Genomic DNA, 10,882 nt, shown 5'->3' on the forward strand with positions numbered 1-10,882 from the left:
GTTTTTTTGGTTTTTGTTTTAAGAAAATGTTTTATGTAATGAAAAGGAAGGATAGTTATCTTGTTCCAGTCACATACTGAAAAAGATGAAGACATTCTTTCTTTTTTCAAAGCTTGAAGTTAGAAGCCAAACAGCATCAAGCATTATAGCCTGCACATAATACAGGGCAGACCACTTAAAACTGTAGCAGATTGATCAGCCCTGGAAATAATACCAGGAGTGTGGGGCAGAGAGGGGGAGGTGATTCAATTTTAGGAGCAGAAAGTTGATCAAAATAAAATTTTTAAACTAATAAAGATGAACTTTTATACATTTCCTTAGTTGTATTTTCTTTCACTTGTTTTTGTGAATACATTTACATTACAATTAAAATGTAACTAAGAGACTTCACTCAGTTTTGCATGTGCTATAAAATTTGGGACCTGTTGTTATATGTATAATACACAGTGGGTTAGGACCTAAAATTTTCTAGTACAGTACATTTGTCTTGGATTCCAAGGTCTCCCTGGGGATTCCATTTAATCCTTCCTCTTTCAGACTATGCTTCTCTGATATTCCTTATTATCAAGGCCTGATTGTATAATAATCATGAGTCACCTCCCTCCCAACTACCACCTGTGTTCCTTCTCTCAAAACGTACCCACCAATCCCTCAGAATTGGTCTCTCCAAAGTGATGACAACCTACTCTGAGGACCAGTTTTGCCTTAATAGACTAAAAAGAAAAGGCTGTGGCTGACATCTTACTTGGTCTCAGGCATTATTTTTTTCTCTTAAATCATTAATATTCAGTCTAGGTCATGCACAGTCCTGGAAATGCATGAACACTTGTACCTAGGCAAGGGTAATTTTAACTGATTCAAACTCAGATGCTACTTCCAAAAACTAATGTGTCTGAAAAAGACCTTGAAGTTAGGCTTCATGCCATGTCTATTTTTTAAATTCATCTTTTATCGTGGTCCTTCCCCATTTCACAAAAAAGGCATGGAGGGGGAGGTGAGGGGAGAGGAGGAGAGAGAAAATTATCTCCTAATTTTACATACCAAATTTTTCTACAGACACCACTCATTTTCTTCTGTGAGATCATAAAACATAACATATAGCAGAATAAATTCTTGAACTTTGGGGTTGGACCAGGGTTCTAACTATTATAACTCATTTACTTAAAAGTTGTGTGACTTTATGCAAATCATTTAACCTAGAAGTATGCAAACAAGATTACATGAAAATTCTCGTAGGAGTAAAGGGCAACAAGTTTTAAGATAATTGATCTTCAGATTTCCAAGGTCCTATTCTCTTTTAAAAATCTATCTGCCTGGAAAAACACTAAAATCAGGTTGTGATTTACATTTCCCCTTTCTTATCTTTTACATGCATTTCTCCTAAGGGAGGATTAGGTCTATGAAAACAAAAGGAGAGCTGGTAAAACAGATTAAGAGCAAGGGGCCTTATATCATCCAGGGTACAATCTACTCAAGACTAAATTTGGGACTTATCCATCTATTTATCTAAGAGTTAGAAATCAGAAGCAAGATGGTCCGTCACAAGAAAACATATTAATGTATTTATTTGAACTCAGAAATGGAGTCAGACTTTAATAAGAAATATCAGATAAAGGGCTAGTATCCAAAATCTGTAAAGAACTTATCAAACTCAACACCCAAAAAACAAATAATCCAATCAAGACATGGGCAAAAGACATGGACAGACGTTTCTGCAAAGAAGACATCCAAGTGGTCAACAGACACACGAAAAAGTGCTCCACATCACTCAGCATCAGGGATATCAATAAAGACTATTTCATATGTTTATCCAAGTCAATATGATTTTACATTTTAATCCTGAAGTCTAAGAGCAGAATTAAAAGCCTTGTCACATGTTATAAAGGTATCAGAACTCAGGGTGTAGGCAGGTAGAGGGGGTTGGCAAAAGGACAGGAGGGTCTTACTAGAACTTCTAAATTCAGTCATAGAGATCACGGTTTGTTCTGCCATTTGGGGATACTAGATTTATGGATATGATAGAGGTGTTCATATTGTCTCCCTAACAACACACATGTCCTCCATACACAAAATTGAGAGTGGACTGTTTTCAAATATTTGTTTTCAATTCCACTGATTGATATTTCAAGATTTCCCCTAATTTCTTTAGAGCTTGAGCTACTGAGGTAGTTTTATTTTCTTTCCTAGTTTATTAGTTATTTTTGATCACCCGAAATAGCTCTGGGAAGGAAATGGTAAGGCGAACCTTATTTGTGGCAGTATAGTTTCCTTCTAACTAAAATGAAACCTATTGCTCAAATCCCAGAGATGGCACAAACATAGAAACTAAATTTCCTGAGGAGACGCGATGCAGCCACTAATTCATTTTCAGACCTATGGCAGTACAATGTAAAGAAGCTCTCCAGAAACTTAGTGACCCTCAACAAAGTCAGCATATTTGATCTGGACAAAGTATTGCTCTTCTTATAAGATTTCAGTTACTTCTACTTGATGCGTTTTATTTATACAATTACTCAGAGGGCAGAAACAATAAGACAACTTTTAATCATGGCAAAAAGTAGCAGTAGCGTTAAGAAGCAAAAGGGTGTGTGTGTGTGTGCATGTGTGTGTGTGTGTGTGTGCACGCGCGCACGTGCACGTGTGTGCGTGAGTGAAACAATAAGGTGGCTAGATTTATGGGGAAATAGCTGGAAGATGAAGATGTTATTCTTCTAAAGTATCAGCTGAAGCCCATCTGTGCACCACTGTCTGGCAATGTCTTAATTCTCAAACTTATTAGCAGAGGCTCTCAGCAAAGGTCATCAAATAAACAAAGCCATTTGTTAGAGAGAAAGATTAAATATATATATATGTATGTATGAGTCACAGCATTACACTCTGTCCAGAGGAGTGGAATATAAAAATTATTCTAAAAATGATTGTGTATAAAAGCAATAAAGTCGCTCATCCCCAATAATGTTTTACTTCCTTTTCCCAACTTCTATTAAGCTTTTTCATCTCTTACAAAGTATTTCATGCTCAAAGTAAAAAAGGCTCTGCAAAGAAATGGCAAAATGATAAAGATCTATTTTTTATGAAAAAGGGAAAAACCATTCAGATTTCTTGTTTTCATTTTCCAAGCCTCTTTTTTTAAAACTAAATACTGGATGAAAATCACACAGAGGGAGAGCCTTAAAAAGAGAAGCTTTAATTGTGGGCCCACAGATTCTTAGCTAAACAAGGTTCCTTTGTTTGGAGTGATTTAATGCTCTTTCAATGCAGAATTCAGAAATTAGTCTCTGAGGAGAACCAAGGCTCTTACGCCTGTGACAGAGCATCTCCCTTTACGGTGTATTGACAAATCGTCCCTGCTGGTGAGGAGCTAAGAGATAAGATACCCTGAGATTTCTAATGTCGGAAAACTGGTGATATTCAAGCCCTAAAATTAAAGAAGACGTGAAGAAGGAAAATACTTCTTTTGCTCATAGTTTTGCAGGCTGTTGAGAACCTGATGAAGGGGTCCTGCCACAACAACTAATTTTGTGTGTATAAGTGAGAAACAATTATTTTAAAGAAGTTTTAAAAACTTGAAACCTCCAAATAGAGCCAACAGAACCATATAGGTTTAAATAATCCTTTTCTGCAAAAGAATAACATTTATTCATTCATTCACACTTTCATTCATTTATCAATTCATCAATTTATCGAGTACCAGGTATGTGTCCAGCACTATTCCAGGAACAAAGGTACATGATTGAAAAAAGCAGGCAAACTTCTTGCCCTTGGTGTTCCTTATGTATTCTTGAAGGGGAAGGAAGACATAATAGGTAATATAAATTTATTGATAACTAAGTGAACAAGATAATCTTACATAGCTACAGGCCTTGTGAAGACTGTAAAACATAATAAGAAAGGAAACAGAATGAGTTTGGAAGTAGTTTCTGAGAAGGTGAAATCTGAGCCTGAAACATGAAACATGAGTTCTCACCAGAAGTCTCCCACAGGGAGATGATGAATGAAAGAATTTCAGGCACAGGAAATAGTAGCTGAGTATGTTTGAGAAAAAGACAGTCTGTGTGGCTGGGGTAGAGAGGGCAAAGGGATTATATCTGAGGTGAAATTGGAGAGGCAAGAAGGAAGCAAATGGTCAGAGACCTGAAAATCGTAAGGACATTAAATTTTAAATCCAGTAGGACATAATTGTAGAATCATAAAAAACTGACATGATTTGATTTATACTTAAACAAGAGTAGTCTAGCTACAGAATGAAAAATGGATTATAAGCCAGTAAAAGTAACAATAAGAGCTATTTAAAGGAACCATACCAACCCAGGTGAGAAATCACAGTGGCTGTAATAGATGGATGGTAGCAGATGTGGTCAGAAATGTGGGATTCTTGCAAACTTGGACTGAGAAATGTGAGGAAGAAAAAAATTTAATGATCCCTAAATTTCTGTTTTGAGTAAAAGAGTGGGAAGTGGAGTCATTGCTTGAGATGGGAAAAACTAAGGAGAAGCAGATTGTGAAGATAAGAATCAGAGACTTCCTCTGCACTCTTAACTTTGTGATGTCTATTAGACATCCAAGTAGAGATCTCAAATAAGAAGTTGACTTTACCAGTCTAGAGCTCAAAAAAGGTATAAGTTAGAGATACAAAAGATAAAATGTAAATGACATAGACATATAGCTGCTACTTAAAGCCATGGGACTGGATAATCATGTAAGGAGAGATAACAGAGGACCAAACCCAAGGATGCTCCAACGTTAACAGGTCATCATGAAAGGAAGGGATGGCAAAGGAAGTTAAAAAGGAATACCAGTGAGAGAGGAGAAACACTAGAGAAGTATGGTGTCATGAACATCAAGAGAAAAATGGTTCAAGGAAGGAGTAGGTAACTGTGCTGAATCCTGAGAAGTCAAGAGAGATGAAGACAGAAGCACAATGAAAGGCAGTGGTGACTTTGGCAAGAGCTATTTCAGTGGGTTCATGAGGATATGTATTAGTGAAGGACACTTAGGATATGGTGCAGTAACAAACCCTCAAATGTCAGAGGCTTGGCCCAGTAAAGGCTTATTTGTTAAATATGCAATGTCCAGGGTCGATCATTGATTGAACCCCTTTCCAGTTTGGCAGCCTTTATCCATCTTATATAAAGCCATTTCAAACAAATGGCTTACAAGGTTGTCAGAGCAGAGGAAGAGAGTAAGAGATGACATGGTCTATCTTAAAGACCCAGCCTGGATATTGTTTTCATAACTTCTATACAGATTAGCATAATCTATTGCATTGCAAGGAAGTTGAAAAATATAAGAGAACATGAATATTTGGTGAACACAAGGAATGTCCACCACAGGATAAAAACCTGATTTACCGAACTAAAGAGAGGATGAGAGGGGATCAGTTAGAATAAATAAGGAAATACAAATACCCTTCATCTCAAAAAAGCCCTCCTTGATCCTAGGTCCTCCTCAAGCTACCAGTCCATTTCTCCATCTCCTTCGTACAAAATTCTCCTTTGTACAAAATTGCCAACATCAGTCTTGACAAAAAGTTTGCTGTGTCATATGCCAAGGACATAGTATTTGAACAAAACCAGCAAAAATATCTGCATACTGTGTAGATTACTTTCAATTAACTTTTGAAATAAAGTGTTTGTTTAATATTGACACTGTTAAATTATATAGTTTGGGATTTTTCACATAATGCATTCATGGGCCAGGAGCAGTCAATAAATTTTCCATCCTTGCCTTTGTCTGAAACTATAATTAATGGCCAGAAAAACTGGAACTGCATCAAAGAAAACATAAAAGCATAGCACAAATTTTGAGTATGGCATTTACTTTCAGTACAAATTTAAGGTTAATAAATGGAGAGAGAATCAATATTTATAAGTTCTTTCTATGCGTAAGGCATTTTAATACACTGTTAACTATATAGTATTAATTACTTAGTATTAGAATCTCATTTCACAGGTGAAATTTAGGCTCTAAGATGAATTTAGGTTAGTAAGGGTCATGCTTGGGGTCTAAATAAATGTTGATTCTGACTCCAAAATCCAGGTTCTTTCCATCCCATGATGGGTTCTGTTCAAAGTTTTAGTAAATCATTGTGTAGATCTATTCATTTTAAAATTCTTAGACCAAGAGCTTCTACAAAATTGCCTTTTAGGGAAACAAAAAATATTTTATTAAAACTATAATTCTAATAATTACATCCAACTTAAATTTCAGTCTTTTTTTAAGCAGCTGCTTTCAGAGTATCTCTTCTTGATATCTTACAGGACATCAAATTCAACATATCCACAACTTGATTTCCCTCTCAAAAGCTACTCTTCACTATAATTCTCTTCTTTCCCATGGCATTAATTTTGCATTTTTTTCTTTGACCTCACAATTCAATCTATTGACCTACCACCAAGTTGTCCATTATTCTTACATACATATTTTCTCTATTAGTTTAAAACTCTTTGGAAAAAAAGGACTCCCTGCCTTCTTTTCATGTCCATTATCTCCAGCATTACCTTGGTCATTATAGATGTATGACATATGTTTATTGCCATTAATGGTAAAAATTTCACTTGAGTTCACTTTTTCCCCCTCACTTTATCACCTCCACTATCCTAATCTAAGGCTTCATGAACTGGTTACTCGAACAGCTCTTTCATTGGCCTTCTGGCCTCCTATTTAGGCCCCTTATAATTAACCCTATAGACTAAATGTGGCAGCCAAGAAAAAAAAATTACAAAATACTTCTTGGTCACATCAGTTCTCTTTTCCAAATTCTACAGTGTATTCTATTTTAAAAATTTATTTAAAACTTCCTAACATACAAAGCCCCCCCCTCATCTAGCTCATCTTTGTCTAGCAAGTAATGATCATGTAGCATTTTAAACATACACGGAGAGTTGATTCTATTTATAGGAGAAGAGGGAGTAGATGTATATTTCCTTATTCCTCCCACTAAGTAGGAATAAAAACCCTGGATAAGACATATAAAACAAACAGAATAGGACCGCAAAAGGTGGGTGACCTAAGGACCTCAAGACTCAAGGAACATGATGGTGAGATCCCCTGATTTCTCTCTTTGCCTCAAAAAGCCTAGACTTACAGCTAAATAAACCAGAAACCTGCAAACACCTACAGTCATTGGGGGGAGGGGGGAATCCCCAAGAAAAGCCTGGTTGAAAAGGTCAACCTACCAAGGCAGAAATGTTCAGACAATAACTGTACTATCCCACAAAAATACCACAGGGAAAAAATGTGGATTCACTCCCTTCCATGCCAGGAAAGCCTGAATGGAAAGCTTATACTTCCAAATTCGTGAGGCTGTAATAAGGTACCTTAGTACTTCTGCCAGAATGAGGTACAAGTTGAAAGCCAGGCCACATACCACAATGATACCAGTGGAGAACAAAGCTCTCACCCACAAATAGCAGTAACAAAGAGACCAAACTAGAGATGCGGTTTGGTGGTTAGAATCGTATCAAAGAAAATAAGCCAAAACAGAAGGTTTAGTAATTTGTGATATTGACAAACTAATTCTAAAGTTAATGTGGAAGGCAAAACACCCAGAATTCCCAATATTGAAACAAACAAAAAAATCAGATTAACACTACATGGCTTCAAGACTTACTAGAAAGCTACAGGAGACTCAGTGTGGTATGGTGAAAGAAGAGACAAAAATCAATAGAATGGAATAGAGAACCCAGAAATAGGCCCATGAAAATCGGATCAATTGATCTTCGACAAGTGAGCAAAGGCAAGTCAATGAAGCAAAGACAGTCTTTTTCAACAATGGTGCAGGAAAAACTGGATATGCACATGACAAAAAGTGAGTTGATACAAACCTTATACCCTTCACAAAAGTTAACTCAAAATGGATTATAGACCAAAATGTAAAATGCAAAAACTATAAATTCTTAGAAATAAAATAGAAGAAAACCTAAACAACCTTGGATTTAGTGGTAATTTTTTTTAGGTAAAGGCACAATCCATGAAAGAAATAATTGATAAGTTGGACTTCATTAAAATTAAAAACTCTGCTCTGCAAAAGACAAAGTTGAAAGTATGAAAAGTCAAATCACACATTTTACCAGAGAAAACTTTTACAAAACAGTTTCTTATAAGAAAAACTATCTTCCAAAATATACAAAGAACTCTTAAAATTCAATAAAGAAAAGCCCAGTTAAGAAAATGGTCAAAAGCTCTGAACAACTCAAAGAGTTACCAAAAAAAAAGAAAAAAAAAAAGCATATAAAAAGATGCCCAATATCATAGGTCATTTGGAAATTGTAAATTAAAACACGATACTACTATATACTTACTAGAATGCCTAAATAAAAATATTGACATCACCAAATATTGGTGAGGATTGGAGGAAGAGAAATGCTCTTTCATTGTTGATGGGAATACAAAACGTCTCAGCCTCTATGGAAGGCAGTTTACAAAACTGAACCCTGGCTTACCTTGTGGTCCAGCAATTGCACTCTTTAGTATTTACCTGAATGAGTTGAAAAATTGTGTCCAGGGGCGCCTGGGTGGCTCAGTGGATTAAAGCCTCTGCCTTCGGCTCGGGTCATGATCCCAGGGTCCTGGGCTTGAGCCCCGCATCAAGCTCTCTGCTTGGCAGCGAGCCTGCTTCCTCCTCTCTCTCTCTGCCTGCCTCACTGCCTACTTGTAATCTCTGCCTGTCAAATAAATAAATAAAATCTTAAAAAAAAAAAGACAGTAAAAATATTTAAAAAAAAGAAAAATTGTGTCCACACAACACTCTGTACACAAATGCCTATAGCAGCTTTATTCATAATTGCCAAAATTTTAAAGTAACCTAAACGTCCTTTAATAAATGAATGGATAATCTGTAGTACATCTAGATAATGAAATATTATTCAGCGACAAAGAGAAATGAGCTATCAAGTCACAAAAAGACACAGAGGAATCTTAAATGCATATTGTAAAGAGAAAGAAGCCAATCTTAGAAGTCTACATATTACATGATTCCAACTATAGGATGTTCTGGAAAAGGTAAAACTATGGAGACAGTAAAAAGCTCAAATGTTACCATGTTTCTAGGTTGGGATGGAGAGATCGATAAGTTCCACACAGAAATGTTGGGCAGTCAAAATATTCTTCATGGCACTGTAATGGTGGACAGATGTCATTATGTATTTGCCAACCACATAGATAAACAAAAGGAGTGAATCTAATGTAAACTAAGGACTTCATTAATAATAATATGTTAATACTGGCTCACCAGGTGGTAGCAAGTGCATCATGCTAATGCAAGGTATTCATAATAGGGAAAACTGGGTAGGGGTGAGAGAATACCTGTGTACTTTGTTTATTTTTATGTAAATCTAAAACTGCTCTAAAAAATAAAGCCAATTTTAAAAATGAAAGTTTAAATAAGATCCAAAATCTCATATCAGAATAAAAAAATAAAAATGAAAAATGGGTCAATTCACCAAGAACATAGCAATCTTAAATGTGTATGTGCCAAACCCAGAGCTGCAAAATGTATGAAGCAAAAACTGATAGAACTGAAAAAATAAATAAATCCACAATTATAGTCAAAGAATTCAACACCCTTCTCTCAACAATTGATAGAACTAGACAGAAAATCAACAATACAGAACCCCAAAATACTGCCAAAGACAAGCATTCATTCAACATTTATGGAATAGTCCATCCAAACAGCAGAATATACATTCTCTTCAAGTGTCCACAGGACATAACTAATACAGAACATACCCTGGGCCAAAAATCAAACCTCGACAAATTTTACACATTTGAAATCATACACAGTAGAATCAAAGTAGAAACAATAACCAAAAGACAGCAGGAAAATCTTTCAATGCTTGAACATTAAGCACTTCTAAAATTCCATGGGCAAGAGAGTGAGTCTTAAAGGAAATAAAAAATACATTAAGCTGAATGAAGATAAAAATAAAATATAATATGTGTACTACAGTTATTTAGAGCAAGTTAGAGCATTAACATGTGCATATTAGAAAACAGGAAGTCTCAAACCAGTAATCTCAGTTCCCACTCAAAACTAGAAAAAGAGCAAAATAAACCCAAAGCAATTAAAGAAGGTAAATAATAAAGAGTAGATATTAATGAAACTGAAGACATAATAGAGAAAAATCAGTAGGTCAAAGAACTGGTTCTTTGAAAATATGAGTAAAATTGACAAACTTCTATCAAAATAAAAGAAAAAAATTGGCTGAGAGACACATACCCAGTGGAGCAGACTCAGAACCCATAATCCACTCACATAATTCGGCCCAACTGATTTTGGACAAAGTTCCAATACAATTCAATGGAGCCTTTTCAACAATGGTCCTAGAGCAACAGGGAATTGGACATTCATATGAAAAAAATAACACTAAATAAAACTTACCGGGAAAAAAAATTAAAAACCTTCAAGAAATAGGGCTAGACAAAGAGTTTTTGAACTTGAAGTCAAAGTATGATCCATAAAAGGAGATATTAAGAAATTATACTTCATTAAAATGGTTTTTACTCTGTGAAAGACCATGTTGAGAATGAAAACACAAGCTACAGAGAAAAACACATTTGCATATCACCAACAACTAGTATCTAGAATATATAAGAATTCTCAAAACTCAACAGGAAGAAAAAATAATCCAGTTGGAAAATAAGTAAAAAGAACATGAAGAGACTGCATAAGAGGATATACAGACGTCAAAAAAACACGAAAAGATGTTCAAGATATTTCTATAAAATAACACTATATACCTATTAGAATGGCCAAAGGAAAAAATAATGACAAGACCAAATGCTGGCAAGAATATGGAAGAAACGCATCACAAATACATTGTTACTGAAGATATAAAATGGTAAGCCACCCTAAGAAACCATATGGCAATTTCTTTTTTTT

The sequence above is a fragment of the Lontra canadensis genome, unplaced genomic scaffold (assembly GCF_010015895.1).
Source record: "Lontra canadensis isolate GAN:19392208 unplaced genomic scaffold, GSC_riverotter_1.0 scaffold2, whole genome shotgun sequence".
Classification (NCBI taxonomy): Eukaryota; Metazoa; Chordata; class Mammalia; order Carnivora; family Mustelidae; genus Lontra; species Lontra canadensis.